This window comes from Cupressus sempervirens, chromosome 7, assembly GCF_028749045.1.
Source record: "Cupressus sempervirens isolate cs-2001-9-10 chromosome 7, ASM2874904v1, whole genome shotgun sequence".
NCBI classification, from domain to species: Eukaryota; Viridiplantae; Streptophyta; class Pinopsida; order Cupressales; family Cupressaceae; genus Cupressus; species Cupressus sempervirens.
This window is the reverse complement of record NC_143124.1, coordinates 368,515,249-368,537,818: the sequence shown is the minus strand read 5'-3', so window position 1 is coordinate 368,537,818 and position 22,570 is coordinate 368,515,249. Positions and strand designations below refer to the sequence as shown.

The following is a 22,570-nucleotide window of genomic DNA, read 5'->3' as shown; positions in this document are numbered from 1 at the left end:
AACAATATCTTGTGTGACACCAAATCAACATTAAACATGATCAAGTACCTACCTCTAGATGTTATGTTTCTTTTGAACCATTTTTGACATGTTCCCCTTAATCAACCAACTCATTGATGTGGCAATGCACTCAACAACATTTTTTTTTATTTGAGGTTGCCTCGGTGAAATCAATATCTGTTCTACCCGTTTCTCCCATCTTCACGAGACCAGCTAGAAATAAACCAAAATTGAGGACAATTCTTTTCTTCAGACCTTAAGTCAACGCAGAGTGAGAGTTTCTAGAAGAAAAGGGTTTGTATGTTGTCGCTGCGTATTGAGAAAAGATCAAAGCTGGAGAGGAGCATGGTTTGCGTGGCAGGTGGGATGGCCGGTTTCACTATACCTCCTCACTTTCACAATGCTTTCTTCTGCCATTGGATTGTAGATGCAAGTGTTCACTACGGGAACGGCTTAAACATCACACACTAAGCTTAATTCTTAAATCAAAAGTGTTAAATAGTCAAAGTTGACTTATTTTTCACAAGCTTAATTCTTCCCTTAGTGTGTGATGTTTAAGGGTGGCCCTTCACCACGATGGACCTTTTCTATCAACTTCAGTCAACATTTATTTCCAACTTAACCAAGACCGGTAGTTTTCCCTTTGAGACACTTGAACCTGATATTTTACTCACCCAGGTGCACATCCTCTAGTAGAACATCGTTGTTGTTTGTAATTATGATTCTCGTTCAAAAGACTGTCAAAACCTACATTGTATTCTCATGTAGGATAGATGCAGACAAGCACTCTATACCATTGTTACAGAGGTTGTTGAATAATAAATTTATTATGCAATAGGTTTTCTAAATGTTTTAAAGGGTGTCTTTATTTGTGCTAAGGAAAAATTAAGTTTGGAAAAAGTATGTGGATTTAGACTATTTATTACTTTTAGTTTAAAAATCAAATCTTACTGTTTGATATTTAAGCAATTCTATTATAAAGTTGTCGTGAAAATTTTTGTAATTGTTTTAGACGAAATTACATATATGCACAAAAAGGCTCTAGGATATGACTTGATGGATTCATGCAATAAGAAATAAAATATATCATGTTGATCAATATGTAGTTGCTTTAGATCAATATATCCAACCTGGTCATCTTTTCAATTTTCACTAGTATAATCTACGTTTACACACTTTATTGGAATGTGAAACATATCTATAGAATATTTTTGTTCTTTATGATGATGATATGAATATTTTTAGAAAATTGCATAATATAATTACATACAAATATCAACTAAGAAATTCAAATAGGATCAAAGATAACATAATAATGTTAAACTAAATTACTTATAAGTACTAACCAATCACCATTCTACAATCAATCAAAAGGGTTGAGATGAATAAGTTATACCCATTTCATTATAAAATAATTTTGAATTCATAAATATATACTAATGTCGTCATCATATTAACCAAAATAATGTAACAAAGTCACAAGGCACCTCAATCACTTAATCATTGAATCCATATAAATACAAATATGACAATGCTTTAAAATAAATAGAACTAGATTTGCAAATACTACCTAGCTAGTCTACATATCACTCGAAACCTATATAAATATTAATCATATAGAAACTTTGTAAGACAAGATAGTATTTTATGATTGCTCCATCCTTTACAAGCAACCAAGCACACTGCACTAAGATGCTTCATGTTGCTCCATACCTACATCAAGTTCAACTATTAACATTTATTATTTTACCAATTATACCTACACAAAATAAATAATATTATATTAAAAAAGCTAACAGTTGTAGACAACTATTGTATTTTATTTTAAATTTAGACATCTTATAATAGAGAATATTGAAGCTTGTTCTTTTAGAAAATGGAAAAAAGGAAAGTTTGTTCTATAGTCTATCACACCAGTTATAGGTGTATGGGTTAACGTATGGTGACCCATGAAATATTAATTGAAAACTTGATGATCAATATTACATTTCAAATTTCAAAAAAATTAATTTTAGGCTTTGCTTTAATGTGTATGATTCCACTAGTGCTAGCATATTTTTGCTAATATTGACTATTAAATGAATAATATACTTTTGATATCAAGGACAATCAAGAAGTAAATAACCAATTGTAGACTTCGTTTAACATATCAATCTTCCAATTCAATTGAGAGGACGATGTGCAGAGGAAAATATGAAAGAGACTATCATAAAGAGGCGAAGCATGGATACTCTTCTGTCTTAAATATCCTACGTACTTGAAAAGAGGAGGTGTTGTAAGAAGTCCATCTGGTGTTGAGGAAGGCAGGTTGAGACCATCATACTTTTCCCTCCATCCTTTGGAGGTGACAACACCATGCTTCCAATATCGCAATCATCTACCCTCTGCACATCCACAGGCTTCCTGTCACGTCTCACCCTAGAACCTTTCTTTCTTGCTTATGTGGCAATGTCGACTTGGTCAAAATTAAGACTAGTTAAAAGTTGAATGAAAGTGAATGTTTTTAAATTTCTAATTGAAATGAATTATGATGATGGATACGTATGCAATATTACATTCAATGATGATGTAATCATGATGTGATGTTTATAGTTCTAATTTAGTTAATGTTATTCTTAAATGATGATGCAAATAAGTTGTTAATAATGATCGATACTGACTTCTTGTTATGGTTGTGAGTGTTTGAGTGGATGCAAGGATTGTTACGATGGAAGTGTGGTCGAGGTAGAGAAGGCTAGCTCTTGGAAGGGGATGTGTCGGATGACCATGCGACCACACACACACCACTTAGGATTAATATGTTTGCTCATTTGTACACTACATTATTGCTATTAACTTTGAAATATGGCAAATGAATTTAGAAATAACATTTGATTTCATGTGCAAGTAGAAAAGAAATATAATAACTGTCTGAAAGATGGACTTTTGATTTAAATAATTTTTTTTAATAATGAATAAAGGACAATATAGAACATTTTTTTTTACTGTTCCTTAACATTCTAACATGATATGTACATTGGAAACCGTAGTTGTGAGTGTTTTAACATAGGATATCTAAAAATATCATGCTTTGCTAGTATTAAAACAAGAGGAACACGAGTCTTACCACCAATTCTTTCTTTTTAATTTTTTTTAACCATGAATTTTTGGGGGTCGTTTATACATTTCTTGTGGAGAGAATGAGGTTAAAAAAAAAAAAGGTTTCTGGAATAGAGGGCGGAAATAGAGCCGATCAGGGCAGAGCGAGAGAACAGAACAGAGGGAGGGCGTAAGAGAAGAAAAACATTAGTAGAAGCGGGGCATCACAACAAGAATCTCCAAGGCGGCACACCAGAAAAAAGAAGAAGCAGACATAGAGATCAGTAACTTCAAACTCAGGTGCCCTCTTGCTAACATGTTATCTCTGTCTAGTATCTCTCGTTGTATATCATAAGAAAGGATTAAATGAATGTCTTGTGCTGGAACAAATTTTTTATTGGACAAGTATTGGACAATATTGTTGGATCTTAGGTTTAGGTTATAGTGACCCAACACATTATTTCTGAAACCCTATACATTAATGCTGAGCCTTATACATTATTACTATTTTTTTTTGGTTGAGTCTTAAAACAATACGACTGCCGTATACTTGCTATACCTTGAAACACTGTTACTATTTCCTTATACATCTTTGTGGTGGTCATAAACATTATCAGTGTACGTTGTTGTTGTAATCTTAAACAATAATTGTTGTCTGGAAAATGCCATATCATTAAAACGTTTCTTGTTGGGTTCTAAAATGCTTGTGGAATGAAAACGTTATCAGTTGGTTTTCCTTAGTATTGAGTCTTATTGCAAGAAAAGTTTCTTACTGGCTTGAAGGAATCATATTATTATGGTGTTCCAACTGTATTTAGTCTATTACCATTTGGAATGGCAGCTCATTAAAGTGTAAGGAGTGTATAAGTTTTATATCATCTACGGATTAAGTCTTGAGATAGATGCTTGAAAATAAACGTATTCCAAAGACATTCCAAACTGTTCTTAATTAGATGTGTTAAACAACTATGATATCAGCATTTACCTTAACACAAAAATGAGATCTTGGATGTTTCCTTGTCTGTTGCCAGCATGTCAAGCCATGTAATACATATAAATATATGTAAAGCTTAAGGCAACCATAATGTTTTTTTTTCTTCTGAATATACAGATTCATCAGCTAAACCATGGCTGAATCTTAAGTATGGATGAATAGATATGAACTTTGGCTTAGCCAGGTTGAACTATAAACATGGAAATTTGAAGTGTAAATTTTCTTTTTATAATTCATTTTAGTAGTATGTTGATATTGAGCTACAATTTTGATTTATATGTAAACTTGTTGGTAGCATTAACAAGTATATCCTCTCATGTCAGGTGTAATGTAGCGATTTTTGGGACAGATAGGTGGATATCTTCATGTTTAGTTTCCCTATCTGCCAGTACTATAGAATGGTTGCATTCTGATTTTGTTTCTTCTACAGGTAAATCTGGATTGAAAGTGCTTGGCCAAGCCATTTTATCTTTCCAAATATTGTATATGTGACACATGGTTATACCTATTTGGAATTCTTTTTCTTTTGCTGCATATGAGTAGATATGTAGTTATTTATTTCCTAGCTACATTCCGTGTTTAGACTACTAGGCACATGGTTGCAATGTAGAAATGTTACACGGTCGCACCAGATACATCCGACTCATCTTGTTCCGGGAAGCTAGGTTTCTCGTGCCAGGGTCAAAGAACTTTTCGTGCTAGGAAGAGTCCCGGGGGAGTACTTCACTCCGTGGTTGGCGAGGTTAAAGCACCTGGGCCACACTTCTGTCTTGGGAAGCAGGTGGGAGACATCCTACAACTTTTGGAGACTGGAACTACTGGAGAGCTCATTGAACAATCATCTCAGTTTGATTGCCCAGCTCATCATTTGAGATGTTCTTATTTATTTGGAAAGTCATCTTAGTTTGATTGCCCAGCTCGTCATTTGAGATGTACTTATTTATTTGGAAAGTCATCTTAGTTTGATTGCCCAGCTCGTCATTTGAGATGTACTAATTATAACATTGTAACTCATTGTAACTATTATGTTGATCAGCAAATTGGAATTTTTACGTAACTGTTGTAAAGCTGTAAGCTGGAAAGGACTAAATAGAATGATGTACATCACTACATGAATGTATGTAAAGGATTTATGATGATCAATTTTAATGATGCATTATTTATCTTTTGTAATGTATAGTGTGTCTTATCCACTTTTGTGAATAGTTTCTTCCGCTTTTTCCGGTAGAAGTTTATGTGGCCAAGTTAGTCTAGGTTGAGACCATCATACTTTTCCCTCCATCCTTTGGAGGTGACAACACCATGCTTCCAATATCACAATCATCTGCCCTCTGCACATCCACAGGCTTCCCCCATCCATGTTCCATGTCATACATTGGAAACCTTGGAGAGCCGACTGCCCCAGCTCCGTATTTCCAACCCGCTTCTCTAGAAAGATGTGTGTCACACGATTCAACCCACTCAATAAAATAATGAATCTGCGCTTCCTCAGTGCAGTAGATGATGAGTTGCTGAATAACATCTGCAGCGAAGGAGACGTCGGAATTGGTGAGTGTGTGCGCTCTAGTCTGCGCCAAACCAGGAGAAACGCAGTTTCCAAAATAAGTTGGCAGAAGAGGCCGATTCACACGGCCCCTGCAATCAACCAACACTGCGAAGAAAACCACCTCTTCCTGCGGCACCTCGTGAGCTCTCACAACGCATCTCCAGAACTGAGCAGCCACTGCAACAAAAGAGCTCGAAGCTCTGCTTTGCTTCTTCAGCTCTTCTATCATCTCTCCAGTAAAACAACACGTCGAGTATGTCAGATCGCGCGCCTTTGCTGAGGAGAATCTTCGGTGTTTTCCCCGTTCAGTAATCCAGATGTTTTCCTGTACTCTGACTGTGAATCGTCAGGTACAAACTTAAAAATCTTCGCCCGTCCTCCTCCACTGCTTAGAATATCGTGAGCTGTGTAGAAAAGTGATTCTGAGCTCTTGTTTTCTCGTTTGAAGAATGTTCTGTCGTTCTGAGGAGGGTTGCCAATGGGAAGGCCTCTGTTGCACTCTGCCCACGATTTCATGAAATGGAAAAAAGAGCTTCCATCTGCTATCATCTGATGAAGGGTGGTTCCAACGCAGATCCCGTTTCCCTCAAATGCTGTGACCTGGTTACAAGAGAAAATAGTTTATGATATTACCAGTCTTGAAATAGTTAGCGATATAATCAGGATTCAACTGTTAAAGTGATCTAAACATGAGAATAATTAGTATACTTACTATATTCATTGCATATAGGTGAACTGAAGTAATCAATTTTTCATGGACTATATCTATTAGAAAAAAACATTGTATGCAATATGTTGAAATATTGAAAATAATACGATAATGATTTTCTCATTAATAGAAAATGTGCAAGCTATTAGGATACCTGTATTGACAGAAGTGGTCTATTATATTTTTCATCTGCATGAGGGACACCGACGTCGGGGGCAAGCTTTTGGAAGAAGGGTTTACACCGAAACCCATCTTTTTCGACATCTTCGAAGCGTATATTGATTGTTGCCTCTTTAAACTCCACTCCTGCCCCCGTGAAATCAATCTCTATTCTACCCGATTCTCCTTTCTTTAGCCGACCAGCCAGAGGATAGAAATGCACCAGAATTGAGGACAGGCTTTTCTCTAGTCCTTCTATTACTGAAGTGTGTTCGACAGTAGGAGAGAGTTTGTAGAAGAAAAGTGATTGAACGTTGTCACAACGTATCCAGATAAGATCAAGACTGGAGAGGAACATGGTCTGCATCGGAGGTAGGATGGCCGGTTTCACCATACACGCTCTCCTCACTTTTACACAGCTTTCTGCTGCTGCTTCTGTCATGATCAGTGTATGCGAGTTTCACATCAATCATAATCTCTCTTTCCAACATAACGAAGACATGGAATTAATCTTCTTCGTTGAAGACGGGTTGTTCTGTACCGTAGTTGGAGACGGGTTGTTTTATTTGTAGTAGTTGATGGGATGAAAACTGTTATAATTCACATCCCGAGAGGATTAAATCATATTCAAGAAGACTAGTCTCTGATTTTAATAATTGTGTACTCCACGAACAGTTACTCTACGCGGAACACGGTAAACCACATACTTATTGTACAGAATGTGCGAACAGTTGTTCTACGCGGAACACGCTAAACCACATACTTATTGTACAGAATGTGGAATTGGATGCAGGTTTTTGTTTGCAGTTACGTACCATCATTTTTCCTGCATTTATTCCACTCGTTGAACATACTTTTCTCATGTCAATTGGCGGGATCCAATGAGGAGACCTTCCGATGTGGCCGAGGTTAATTCTGCGGCTTTTGTTTACTGTAATTTGGGTAACAAAATTGATAATTAGACATAATTTTCATGCTAGAGGAAATTCTGTAGATCTAGTGAGTGCTAAGTGTTTTATTTATTTTCATAAGAGACGGATCCATGTTGAATCACTACTCCAGAAACATTGTGAAAGCTAATAAAGTTAAGATTTCCCATTATCAATTAACAGACTGTACTAGCAAAACTGTTTTAAAAAGTGACAATTTTATCATGAAGGGATGTACAACTTATCTCCCATCTTTTAGCTGAAACTTTAGTCTGGCTATTTATAGGTGGAGACTATAGTTTTGGAGTCTCTCTCTGAATAGTTCATACTTCAGAAATGGAAAAAATTATCCATTAATTCTATGGTCTAAGGTAATTTTTCTATTGAGTGAAATCTAATCATTTTTATTTCCTTTTTCTCATTGGCTAGTCTTATTATTTTGTGTTCTATTTTTAATTTCTTTGTTAAAAAAGTTAACTTAAATTTTACAGTAGGTTGAGAAGTGTCATTTTTCAAATTGCTCAATAGTCTAGTGGCAATTTTCAAACCATTGAATGGGCAGCATCTTTTTGTATGCAATGGCATCTCATCGTCTAACGACTCTTCTGCTACATGTGCATGTAGATAGAAAAAAAAGATTAAGAGAAAAGGTGTCATCGTGTGACCAGACATGCAATTATGAGTAGGAATTTGTCTCCTTTCCTATTTTCATAACATTGTATTTGCACCAATTCACTTTATTGGTGACATTTGCACCAAGTCCATGTATTCTCGATAATATAAGCCTCCCAGTGCAAACTATTCAGACAATTTGATCCTGCTAGTAGGGTGAATAAGATCATCTAGGAAGGTTTTCATGGAGATTGTCGATGAGTTTGTTCTACACTTGGTAAGTTGCAAAGGACCTCATTTGAGGATTAAGTTCTCTTCTAGCCACAACTCTACAATTTTTAATGGAAATGTTTGTGTTCTGGTATGAACTTTTTTTGTTGCCTTTGAGTTATAGTTGTGTTGTGATATGAACAATAGCGCAATTCTAAAAAAACTAAAGCTACATTGCAAAAGAATGAAATTGCTAGTTCTATTAATGTTATAATCTCTATATATTGGCAAAGGGAGTGAACATATAATGTGGTCTACTAACCATCAATGTTGCAGCAATAAATTGAAGAGAAATTGCCCCCCACACCTAGAGAAGTCTTGTGCAAATTGCTTGGTCCAGTATTTTTCACAATGGTAATGTATTGTGCCATAAACCTTTGGTCGACGCAACAATTAACTTACTTGCAATTAATTTTAGTTTTGTAAATTGTGTCACACTATTTATCATACAACAATTTTATATATGCTTTTTCCTTTTAACTCTTATTATCGATTTTTTTAAAAATTCTTCTTGCTACAAATTTAATGTAAGAGAAAAAAAAAACAATTATTTCTGATGTTTTGGTATGGACATGTTTTCCCTGATAGGTTAGATGGCATTCTTCTATGTAGTTTATCTACCTTTCTTTTGGCCACCATATTTTAAAGAAAGAACAACACAAATAATTGTAATATTAGGGTTTTTTTGTTAGATTCATGAATTCAATTAATTTCCTTAGAACATACTAAAAAATTATAAGGTTTTAATATGAATAATTTGTATAGTTAATTTTTTGAATTTTAAATCCTTATTTTGGGGTTCAGGTCGAGGTCGACCTTGACCTAAAAGGTTGTCCTTGACCCAAAAAGTCAAACTCCTCGGTTTCATAGAGAAAATTGTCAAAAATAGGCTTGGAATAGAGAGAGAACTAGAATAGGGGGAAGACAACCAAATCTGTGCAAAGACCCATTCAAGGCACTTGACATGACCCAATACCACTTACTCAGAGGGCTAAAGACTCTTAACATGGAAGTGCTTCCTTTTTAAGAAGATACATTTATATTTATCATTCTATCGGGAGATTTATTCTATGAGAATTTTCTTATACTTACAACATTTCACAAGGATTTCTAACTTGAATACAAGATGGAATTCTCTTTGTTTTTTGTTTCTATTTTTCATGTCATCCATCAAGGCACATACAAGACATCATTATTTGTTGTACATATCCTATCAACTATGAATTTATTAGAAGATATCACATCTTCAAAGAACCTATCAACTTCTCTTAGCTCTACAAAGGTGCACCAACACTAACAAGAAACCTCTTGCATAATTCAAAATATTTCAATGATAAAGTTGTATTCTTTCTAAATTGGGTTTGATAGCCCTTCTTGTAATATCCCCAAGTAAAGATTAAAGGAGGGGTGTTAGAATAAGTAATTTTTCCTTGGTTATATTTATTTATTAATTGGGATACATTGAGGTATTCCCTATGTAATTTTTTTCATCTACTACAAGTGTGAGGAAATGTCACTTGTTTGTCCTCTTGTAGATGTGTGAGGACATGCCATTCTTGTAATTCCTTTTGTAAGAATTTGCCTAAGGGAAAAATTCACCCAGGAACTAAGAACTCAAACACAAGCACAACTATAGACCAAAGATGGAGAGATCAATTAATCAGAGTATGTCCGAATACATTGCTCTGTCTAGAATGTGATGTTCAACACACTAGGAGTGTCTGTATATAAAGGCCTCTCAGGAAACACCTAGAAGGTCTCTAGAAATAACTAAAAGATGAGACAACTAAGCACCTTATCAAACATTCTAGATGAATGGATAAGAATGACAAAGTGTCATATGTGTGTAGAAGATTCCTGTGTTGTAGACAACATGTGCTTAAAAGAGGTGTGGACCCCTATGATGTCATCATGACAACTCACAAGAGTGCACAAACTCCTAAGTTTGTCACAAATAAAATAATGCAAAATAATTAAATAATGCATAAACCTAAGTAAACTTAAGTAAGTGTAATAAGTAAATACTTATTTACACCAACACCTCCCCTTAAGTACAACTTAGGGGAATGCCCTTAAGCTTACGAAACTAAGATGAAGATGCATAATGGGTCCCAGCTACTAGGCCATGTTAGGTACCCATGTACATAAGAAAAATGCAAATCTCCCATAAAGCAGGGAAAGAGGGAAAACCTCATGGGAAAAACCCTCCCCCAAAAAGAGAGATAAAAGAGGATGCATGGATGGATGGAGTAATCAAGACCCCCCCATTATGACGTACATCTAGTATATACAAGAAAGAATGGAGAAGGACAAAACCTTCTATTAGGAAAAAGTCCCCCCCAAAAAAGAGAAGAAGGAGACAAGGTAGTCCCCCCCCCCCGCCCCCCCGCCTTAAAAGTAGTATGCCAATCAGTGAAGAATGCTCCTATGTAGAAGCTGATCCATGACCTTTGAATGATGTTCCTCCCCTTTGGAAGAAACAAAGGCAAGGGTACTTGTGAGATGTGTCCCCTAGATGGAGAAGGAATCTCTATGATGACTGGTATCTCTAAAACCTGTTCAAAAGTCCCTATGTCGATACTGATGATGGCTTCCTCCAAAACTACTAAAGGGAAGAGTAGATCGAGCAAGGAAGGAGGTAGAACCTATCTTAGGAAACCAACAGTCTTCTCAATTGATGAAGAGATCTCTTGTAGATGTTGTACATAAGAATCCACAATCATGCCAACCTAGAAGGATTGATCATGTGGAGAATGTGCAATAACTGTAGAAGAGTCTACCTCAACAAAGAGAAGCGAGAAATCATCATAAAAGTCTCCCATGTCTATTGTGTGTGATTCCAAGAACAGAACTGAAATGTTTGGCAAGAAATCATCACCTGGAAGACCATGAGTACCCTGTAATGCTAAAGTACATGAATCTATCACTGTGGCAAAGGATGGAATATCCGCCTCAAAAAGAAGACGAATGTCATGAATAATATCTCCCACATCTTCAATGTGAGACTCCATGAACAACTGTGCAATGTCTGAAAGGAAGTCTTCACATGAAGGTAGAGTAGGAAGACATAAAGTATCATGTTGCACTGATTTTGAAGCATCTATGGCTGAAATAGGATTAGTAGGAGCAACATGAGCTGGAGGTGTGATCTCATCTAAGGAGGAAGAAACCATAGCTAGAGTGACTAGATGTAGAAAGTCCACTGGAGATGGAGGATCACATGGATCTCCATATGCTTCCTAAATAGACCACCAAATATCACAAGGAAAATGTGCCAATCTGAGAGGACCAAAAGATTCCCTACTCATACTTTTATGCTAAAATTGATTAAGCTTGATAATATATGTCCAATCAAAATGTAATGTTGAATAGAGATAAGGAAGCAATCCTGGATGTTCTCTTAGATGGTCAATTATCAAAGTCCTCCATTTGTAATACTTCCTTGTTGTCAATTGTGGTCTAATACCAAACTGACAAATCTGACAAGACTCCATGAGATCAATCAATGAACCCCCAAAGAATCAAAGAACCCCCACTAAGGTATGATTTGAGCATTTGAAAGCTACTTTCCAATTTAGGGCCTATTTTTAAAAGTAGTATTTCTGTCTACAAAACCTATAATGTGATTGCAAATCTGGAAAGTAGACAAAAAAAATATGCACTTTAAAAAAAAATGGAACCTTTTTTGGATTCCAGATGAGCCTGTACCAAGCATTTTAAGTGGCAAAAATTGAGATTTTTTGGAGTTGCAAAAAAATTCAGAAACAGAGATCTCAAACCACCTGTACCAATGTGTAGATCATGAAATCCTACCCCAAAACAAAAAAATTTTCTTGCAAAAAGGAGTCCATATGAGGAAGATATCACTGTTTGAAAATTACCACTACTGTTATTTTTTCTGAATCGCTGCCGTGCCTCCAAAAAACAACGGACTCTAGATTTTGCCTCAAATGTCCGATTTGGATGAAACAAAATTTGATGTGGGGGTTTTTGAACCTTTTGAATGTGATGCAAATATCAGATTTGCACCAATAAGTTTTAATCTTCACCTACAAAAAATTTCTCCTCTGGCCCCATGGCCAAAAAAAATTTGAAAAATGATGCAGATCCAAAAAATAGCAGAGATGTAGATGAAAAGAATGTAGATATGAGAATTAAACGTACAGATCTGAAATGATCATACCAATTTTGCAAATCGATCCTTCAAGTTTTGGTTTGCATTAAAATTTCCCTCATAATCCACTTTGGCCTAGGGTAGGCAACTCTGTAGCCAATTTTCACCGATTCAACATTCCAGATGCAATGGCGAGGTCAGATCTGGCTCTAGACACTCCCAATTTTTGTAGTGCTCCTGATTCAGGCTAAGGTGATGAAGCAAGTGTGGTCTCGAATGACTATGTGATGAGAAAATCTCCAAGTTGCTCTAATACCATGTAAGAATTTGCCTAAGGGCAAAATTCACCCAGGAACTAAGAAGTCAAACACAAGCACAACTGTAGACCAAAAATGGAGAGACAAATTAATTAGAGTATGTCTGAATACATTGCTCTGTTTAAAATGTGATATTCAACACACTAGGAGTGCTTGTATATAAAGGCCTCTCAGGAAGCACCTATAATGTCTCTAGAAACAACCAGAAGATGAGACAAGTAAGCACCTTATCCAACATTCTAGATGAATGGATAAGAATGACAAAGTGTCATATGTGTGTAGAAGATTCTTGTGTTGTAGACAACATGTGCTTAAAAGAGGTGTGGACCCCTATGATGTCATCATGACAACTCACAAGAGTGCACAAACTCCTAAGTGTCTCACAAATAAAATAATGCAAAATAATTAAATAATGCATAAACCTAAGTAAACTTAAGTAAGTGTAATAAGTAAATACTTATTTACACCAACACCTTTATTAAAGGAAAATAGTTTATTCTTCTTTAAGAGGAACATGAAACTTGGTATAGAGACACTTATGAATGTGGAAATAATTCAAAGGGGAGTTACTAAAGAACTCCTCTCTTTATCTCTATATATTAGATATGATCCTCTTGTTCTCTACACCACACACTCACTAAGTAGTTCTTGTAATTACCTTATAGCTTCATTTCTCTTAGATTTTCTTTCCATCTAATTTTTCAAAATTTTCCTCATTCATATAATCTTTTTTTCACCCCTTAAAATTCCTTTGTCTCTTTGAAAGATCTCTTTGGATTTAACTTTATGGTAACTATGTTCATAACAAGTTCTTCTAGTTTATTTCATTTCATTTTATTTTATCATATTTTGATAATACTATTTCAAACCCTAAGCCCTTTATGATTTCTGAAGGCATCCAAACCCTACAAATCAAAACTATAACAATTTCAGAGGAAACAAGAAGTAGAACTAAAATAGTCCTAACCTTTATAAGCCCTCTCCATCTTGATGAAAGAGAATCCAACCTTAATAGTAGAAGTATAGAAGAATTGAGTTGTCTATATAATTCTAACAAGAGACTCTGAAAGAATCTCCATATGTGCACAAATCCTCACTATCATCATAGAACAACATCAAACTAATTTAGTAGAATTAGTAGAGGAGAATAAAAATAGACCATAAAAAACTAGGATTCGTCCCTTCTTCTAAGAAGTGGTACTTAAGTGAGTGTCAAACAAGACACCCATTATCCCTTCTCCACAAGAAGTCCACAGCTCGATATGGGAAAGGAAAGAGAAAAAAAATAGAAAAATGTGTCAATCCCTAGACATAGCCACAAAAAATAACTCGCACCTCTATAAGGTTATACTCCACCTCCATAGTAGTCATACAAGAAGAAGCACATAGTAAAAAAACTCCAAATCACAAAAGGAACCAAATTAAACCCAACCAAGAAGAGACCAACAAAATTAATGGTATGGTCACCATGATCTCTTAAAAAATGGTAGCATCTATCTTGCCACTAAAAAAATTAGCTAAAAGAAGCTTTAAAGATAACCACAAAAACTAGAACCACAGGGACTAAAAATTCATCACCAATACATTGGAAAAGTGGATTTTTTAAAAAATGGAGACAGTTCAAAGATATTCAAATTAGAAGGCATAAACTATTTTCCTACTATTTCATAACAACTAGATCATAAAAAAAGATTCCATCAATGCTATAAAATAGAGAGGGAGGTGAAGGATAAATACCTACCCAAAACAAGCACAAAAAATTGAAGAGCATTCTAACTAAGTTGTAAAGCTTATCAACACAATATATCTCAAAGGCATATCCCACATCAAGCAAGTTTTCATTGAAATAATCCAACCAAAAAATCTACCAATAATAAACTTAACAAGAGATGTGTCCTAGAAATTTAAAACACTTTTTAAGCAACAATCTCTTAGAAAAAAGAGAGAAAATCTTAACATTATCTTAAAAAAACCTCTAAACAAAGTAGAGAAGAAATTCCCAATAAGTAGAAGGATTAAAAAAAATTTATAGAAAGGATCCCCACTTTACTATACTAAGAAAAATCATATAGAATAATCCCTAGTACTACACAAAAATGGATTTTGAAACAAATATCTTCCATGCTCACTTTTTATTCGAGTATTTTTTCTATCAAACATGAAGTGCCTAGGTCAAAAACAAGGAGACCAAAAAAGAAAAGTCTCATCTAATATAAACCCAAAGGAAATGGAAAAAATAAATTCATCCTTATTGGACTCTCAACCTCATTCACACTCTTCATCAAAAAATATATAAAAATCTAATGCATAAGAATTTAAAAATTCTACAATATTCACTATAAAATATGAAACCATATAATAAGGAGAGAAACATGTTGTACCTCTACCTTATATATCATTTATAAGGTACATAGTGGCTTCCAAAAAAATCTCCATAATACGTTAGCAAGGAAGACCAAGGTTAATTGCAACACATAACTGAGAAAAGGCTTAGACGATGAGAGTAAGGGAGTCTCCCATCAAAAGTTTGTCACATTTGTCAATGGTGTTGGAAAGAGAGGAGAAAATAAAATATGACACATTTATTTTATCCCCATTATGAATAAGGCTTAGAATGGAAAAATGGTACTCATATAAAGTGGTGAACATACAATCGAGAATTTAAAAAATTATAATAAAGAAAAAGACACAAAAAATAATGAGGAAGGGAAGTGTGATTATACCCATTATCAATGGACACAACAATCAATTTCTTGCCTTTATTCTGAAACATTTTTGAGACTTTTTGTAATCTCTTATGGTTGTCCTCTTTGGATTCTCAAAATAACAATCAAGCCATGTCACCTACACTATAAGCACTAGCATGACCATAGATCTCACACTTTCTATCATCACCTCCTCATTATACTACAAATGAAAAAACTTTACCATTAGCTAGCTATTAAAACCCCTCAAAGGCCAAACAAGATGGATTGGCCCACTTTCTCAAAGATATCCTAGATATCTTTCTTTTTGGCAAGTTTCTAACAAACCCATGGTTCAACTTTCTTCATCGCTCCACCAGTTTTCCTAACAATACTGAACAATGGTTCCTAGTCAAATAGTGGGCTTAACTAGCTCAAACCTTCTCTCACAAAAAACCAAATGGAAACCTTGGGTCCAAAATTCTTTAGTGTTTTTTTTAATAATAATATTCAAACTATCAAAAGATAATTATCCAGTTAATAGCAAGATAATTCACACACATAGGTTGAAAATATGACAACTTTGAATTCTTAACATTTCCATTCACTAAGGTGGAAGTGATATGAAAATAAAAAATCTTTGAAAGAACTATCCTTTAATGATTAACTATGAATGCACAAACTTTACCATTAGTTGGCTATTAAAACCCCTCAAAGGCCAAACAAAAGGGATTGGCCCACTTTCTCAAAGATATCCTAGATATCTTTATTTTTGAAAAGTTGCTAACAAATCCATGGCTCAATTTTCTTCAACGCTCCACTAGTTTTCCTAACAATACTAAACAATGGTTCCTAGTCAAATAGTGGGCTTAACTAGCTCTAACTTTCTCTCACAAAAAAGCAAATGGAAACCTTGGGTCCAAAATTCTTTAGTGTTTTTTAAAATTAAATTTATTCAACTTATCAAAAGATAATTATCTAGTGAATAGAAAGTTAATTCACACACATAGGTTGAAAATATGAAAACTTTGAATTCTTAACATTTCCATTCACTAAGGTGGAAGTGATATGAAAATAAAAAATCTTTGAAAGAATTATGCTTTCATGATTAACTATGAATGCACAAACTTTACCATTAGCTAGCTATTAAAACCCCTGAAAGGCCAAACAAGAGGGATTGGCCCACTTTCTCAAAGATATCCTAGATATCTTTCTTTTTGGCAAGTTTCTAACGAACTCAAGGTTCAACTTTCTTCATCGCTCCACCAGTTTTCCTAACAATACTAAATAATGGTTCCTAGTCAAATAGTGGGCTTAACTAGCTCAAGCCTTCTCTCACAAAAAACCAAATGGAAACCTTGGGTCCAAAATTCTTTAGTGTTTTTTTTATAATAATATTCAAACTATCAAAAGATAATTATCTAGTGAATAGCAAGATAATTCACACACATAGGTTGAAAATATGACAACTTTGAATTCTTAACATTTCCATTCACTAAGGTGGAAGTGATATGAAAATAAAAAATCTTTGAAAGAATTATCCTTTCATGATTAATTCTTTCCACCTCATTAACAAGATCTTTGTAGAGCTATACTCCCATCTCATCTACCAAAGGAAAAGAATAAAGCATATTAATAGTTGTGTGGAGAGAAGAAAAATTGATAAAGACATTTGTCCATATAGAAGAAAAATGTAATAATTATGGATTCATTTTGAACATCGTGCTTAGTGAATGTTTAGAGAATTGTTGATTATTTTTAGACGCTGATTTAAAATGCTAGAAAAATGAAAAATGTATAATTAATTAAAATGTCATGAAGCTGTGTACTTATCAAAGATATAAAAATCAAATCTTTTGTTCAAATCATAGTATAGTTATGTAAATATATAAAACATTAAATATTTTGTTCAAGTCATTGTATTATCTGGTGTATTTACCAAATAATTAAAAATCAAAGGCAATTATAAATACTTAAATTAAATATTATCTTTGAAAATTTATGAAATGAGTCCAACACAATGATATATCCTATTTTCAAGCCATACTAGATAACTTTGATAACTAGCTAGTTGGCTAGAAGAGCTAGCTAACTAATAGTTGTGGAAATTTTTATTAAAATGAGGTGTTGAAAAGACTATATTTTAATCCTCTCTAACAAACAATTTACTAATGATTTGATGATGCAAAATAATTAGTTAAGGCATTTTCTATGTACATCTAAGAATTTTTTTATAAACTTGGTTATAATTGTTTCTATCATTTAACTTTGTATTCTAAACTACTTTTCTTACATTATTTTCTATTAATATTATTCTATATTACATCACTTTTACTTCAAATAAAAGAAAGTGTGACATAGCTTAACACAATGTAATTCCTACTTAATTACCTTAATTACTATTTTTCCTACTATTTTTCTTAATTGTAAAATTAAAATTATCCCCACAAGAAGTGTCATCCGCATCCTTGACCCTAGGTCCATTTCTCAATTTCCAAAGATTTCAGGATATCGAGCTTCAAAAAGTTTCATTTTCCTTACTTTGTGTTAGCTATTTCAGGTTTTAGAATTGTAGACTCTTAAATTGCATTTAATCTAGGCCCATTTCTAGGGGTTAAGGTTAATTTGGATTTTATGCTCCCATGTCAAACATCTCTAGGAGTTTGTGCCCTAGATCTCTATATAAGAAAGCCTTCTTCCCTCATTTTATGATCCATTATTCATGAGTGCATACACTATCCAGGAGCAAAGTTATTATTTACTTTTTATGAAGATGATGAAGGGTTCCCTCCTTAATACCATAAACACATAACATAAACAATGAATTAACAACAAATGGGAGGAAAAAATATGGACTCCTTATTTTCATCACAAATGCAGAACTATAGAATTCACAAGTACAATATGGTAACCCACATAGGTCCCTTCATTATAGTAATTTGCAATATTAAGCTATGAACTACCACCTAGAGTTTTTCTAGACATTGTTTGGGCCTTTCTTAAATAGGAAATTTTATCCCGCCCAGGAAGGTTCTAGACATTCAAACTTGATACCTATGGCCAGTAGACCCTAACAATACATGTAAAGTTGACCAAATACATCTTTGACAATTATTTTAGAAATTTCAAGAAGCCCAACTTTGGAAGGCCATAACTCTCAAATTGTTGCTCCAATTGGCTATTAAAGCCACTTTTTGGAAATGCAAACACCCTTTCGTCGAGTTTTCAGATCTCATCTAGGCACTCTAAGACCTTCAACAATGAGCCTGAAAATTTTTCTCCAAAAATTTCCACTAAAAATCTTTAATAACTTTCTGATTCTTAAGTTGGAGCAATGAGATATTTATGGTAGGCTTATAATTCTAAAATGAACTGTCACGTAGAAAATCAAAACATTGAAAGCTCATATGAAAACTTAGTAAAAATAGCAAGTTCCCAAAAATAGTAACCTCCCTATCTATTAGTCCTTATTAAAATAGAAAAGGATGAAAGGAAAAATATTTTTGGGGGATGCAAGATTGTTGTTACAGCTAGGATGATCCTACATCAGAAGAGCATCTATGATCCATTTTCAAGTGAGAAAGCATTCTATCATTCAAGTATCCAAGTTTTCCTAAGCTCTCAAACCTTTGAAGGGATTTGGTTCAAGCATTCAAGATTTATCGTTCAAAACCCTAGATCTAACCATTATGGTGGTTTGATCTTCCTTCAAGATCCTTTATTCATCTTCTAGATCTATTTTGCTATCAAGGTGGATTCCAAGAATACAATCATGTAGGTTTTGATTTACATTTGCTAATGTCATGTTTAAACTTTCATATCAATATACTTGTTTACATTTCAAATACAATTGTAGATATATTGAATACCATAGCTTCATTGTTAGATTTACTTTTACTACTTGCGAGAATTCTCTATTTCAATTACATTATTAAGGATGATTCCAAACTGGGGCTTGACCAAGGCAAACCCCTCGTCCAAATAAAAAAACCATTTTTACTTTCAGATACAGGCGTGGAACAATGAATTGAAGTGTAGATTTGGATAGCCTTTTTGTTAAACTTGTGAGATCTGCGAACATAAATTTTGTCAGAGTAGTACAGGTCAAGGTCAACTTTTTGGGTACAATTGTGCCCTGGGGTCAGATTGTGCCCCTCTATCTAGGTCAAGGTCAACATCCCTTCAAAAGGACAAATTTTTTTTGGGTTTTCTCTATCTGAGCATTTCCAATTCGAAATGGGTTGTAGAGATCCCCGAAATTGTATGCAAACATTGGAAATCAACATTTTCTAGATTTACCCTACTTAAAGGGAAGAATTTTTCTTCTATTTATTTCAGATTTCAAGTACTTACTTCTCAAATACTAAGACCATAGGACCTGCTTTCTCCCTATTCTCCATTGCTTCATCCATGTGTGCACTGATCACTTTCTTGTAGTTAATCAATTTGGATAATTCCTATTGGGAATTTGGGTTGAGGATAAGTCCTATTTTATTCCTATTCATTTTGGTGAACCTAACATGCTTACCCTCTTTTCTTTTGTGGAATTGGATGCGCTATTATGTTTCTTAAGTTTCATTTCATATTTGTTAGGACTTTTCTTGCATTAAGATTAGATTTTGTTTCTACTCTTGCATTTTAGTTTTTTTGATTTTTTAAAAAATATAAATTCTTATTTTGGTTGAGCACAATTTTGGTGGGGATAATTTTAATTTTACAATTAAGAAAATAGTTGGAAAAATAAGAATTAAGGTAATTAAGTAGTAATTGCATTGTCTTAAGCTATGTCACACTTGCTTTTATTTAAAGTAAAAATGATGCAATATAGAATAATATTAATAAAAAATAAAATAAGAAAAGTAGTTTAAAATATAATGTTAAATGATAGAAATAATTAGAACCAAGTTTTAAAATAATTTCTTAGATGTAAAGGAAAATGCCTTAACTAATTATTTTACATCACCAAATTATTAGTAAATTGTATATTATAGAGGATAAAAATATAATCTTTTCAACACCTCATTTTAATCAAAATTTGCAAAACTATTAGATACCTAGCTCTTCTAGCCAACTAGTTAGTTATTGAAGTTATCTAGTATGGCTTGGAAATAAGAAATCATTGTATTGGATTCATTTCATAAATTTTCAAAGATAAATTTTTATTTAAGTATTAATAATTGCCTTTGACTTTTAATTGTTTGGTACATACACCAAACAATACAATGACTTGAATTTTTTTTTAATATTTTATATCTTTAAATAACTATACTATGACTTGAATAAAAGGTTTAATTTTTATATCTTTGATAAGTACACAACTTCATGAAATTTTAATTAATTATACATTTTTCATTTTTCTAGCATTTTAAATTAGCATCTAAAAATAATCAACATTTCTCTAAACATTCACTAAGCACAATGTTCAATATGAATCCATAATTATTACTTTTTTTTTTCGATATTGACAAATGTCTTAATCAATTTTTCTTCTCTTCACACTATTATTAATATACTTTATTCTTCTCCTTTGTTGCATAACATGGGAGTATGGCTTTACAAAGATCTTGTTAATGAGGAGGCACATATTAATCATGAAAGGATAATTGTTTCAAAGAATTTTTATTTTCATATCACTTCCACCTTAGTGAATGGAAATGTTAAGAATTCAAACATGTCACATTTTCAACCTATGTGTGTAAATTATCTTTCCATTCATTAGATAATTATCATTTGACACTTTGAATTTTATTATTAAAAAGCACTAAATAAATTTGGAGCCAGGTTTCCATTTGGTTTTTTGTGAGAGAAGATTTGAGCTAGTTGAGCCGACTATTTGATTGGGAACCATTTTTTAGCATTGTTAGGAAAACTAGTGGAGTGATGAAGAAAGTTGAACCATGGAATTTTAGGAATTTTCCAAAAATAAAGATATCTAGTATATCTTTGAGAAAGTGGGCCTAATAACCTATGTTTGGTCTTTGAGGGGTTTTAATAGCTAGCTAATGATTAAGATTGTGAATTCATAGTAGAATGATGAGGTCATGACAGAAAGTGTGAGATTTGTGATCATGCTAGTGCTTATAGTGTAGGTGACATGGCTTGATTGTTATTTTGAGAATCAAGAGAGGAGAACCACAAGTGATTACAAAAATTCCCAAAAGGTTTCTTGAATAAAGGCAATAAATTTATTGTTGTGTCCGTTGATAATGGGTATGTTCACCACTTTCTATGGGTACTTGTTTTCCATTCTAAGCCTTATTCATAATGGAGATAAAATAAATGTGTCATCTTTTATTTTCTCCTCTCTTTCCAACACCATTGAGAAATGTGGCAAACTTTTGATGGGAGATTCCCCTAGTCTCATCGTCTGACCCTTTTCTCAGTTGTGTATTACCATTAACCTTGGTCTACCTTGTTGACATATTGTGGAGAGTTCTTTGGAATCCATTACATACCTTAGAAATGATATATAAGGTAGTGGTACAACATGTTTCTCTATTTATATTGTGTTTTTAGATTTTATAGTGAATAGTGCAAAATTTTTAAATTCTCGTACAATGCATATTTTTAATATTTTTTTTATGAAGAGTTAATTGCAGTAGTAAGAGTGGGAATGAGTTTGAGATGCAAATACAAATGAATTTATTTTTTCCCTTTCCTTTGGGTTTACATTAGATGAGACTTTATTTTTTGGTCTCTTTATTTTTGGCCTCTTTATTTTTGGCCTAAGCCCTTTATGTTTGATAGAAAAAAATACTCAAAGAATAAAAAGTGAGTGTGGAAGATATTTGTTTAAAAATCCATATTTATGTAGTATTAGGGATTATCTTATATGGTTTTTTTTAGTATGATAAAGTGGGGCTCCTTTCTATAAAAGGCATTGTTTAGAGGTTTTTTAAAAGATAATGTTAAGGATTCTCTCTTTTTTCTAAGAGTTTGTGGCTTAAAAGGTGTTTTATGTTTCTAGGACACATCTCCTGTTAAGTTCATTATTGGTTTATTTTTTGGTTGGATTATTTCAATGAACAACTCCTTGATGTGGGACATGCATTTGAGATAGATTGGGTTGATAAGCTTTACAACTTAGTTATAATGCTCTTTGATTTTTTGTGCTTCTTTTGGGTAGCTTGTTATCCTTCAAATCCGTCTTTGTTTTCT

At 33.5% G+C, this 22,570-nt stretch overlaps 1 pseudogene; it reads right to left on the bottom strand.

Moving 5' to 3' along the window:
* Window positions 1–327: 327 nt before the first annotated feature.
* On the bottom strand, window positions 328–6,928 carry LOC149547006 (hydroxycinnamoyl CoA quinate transferase-like; annotated as a pseudogene).
* Window positions 6,929–22,570: the final 15,642 nt, after the last annotated feature.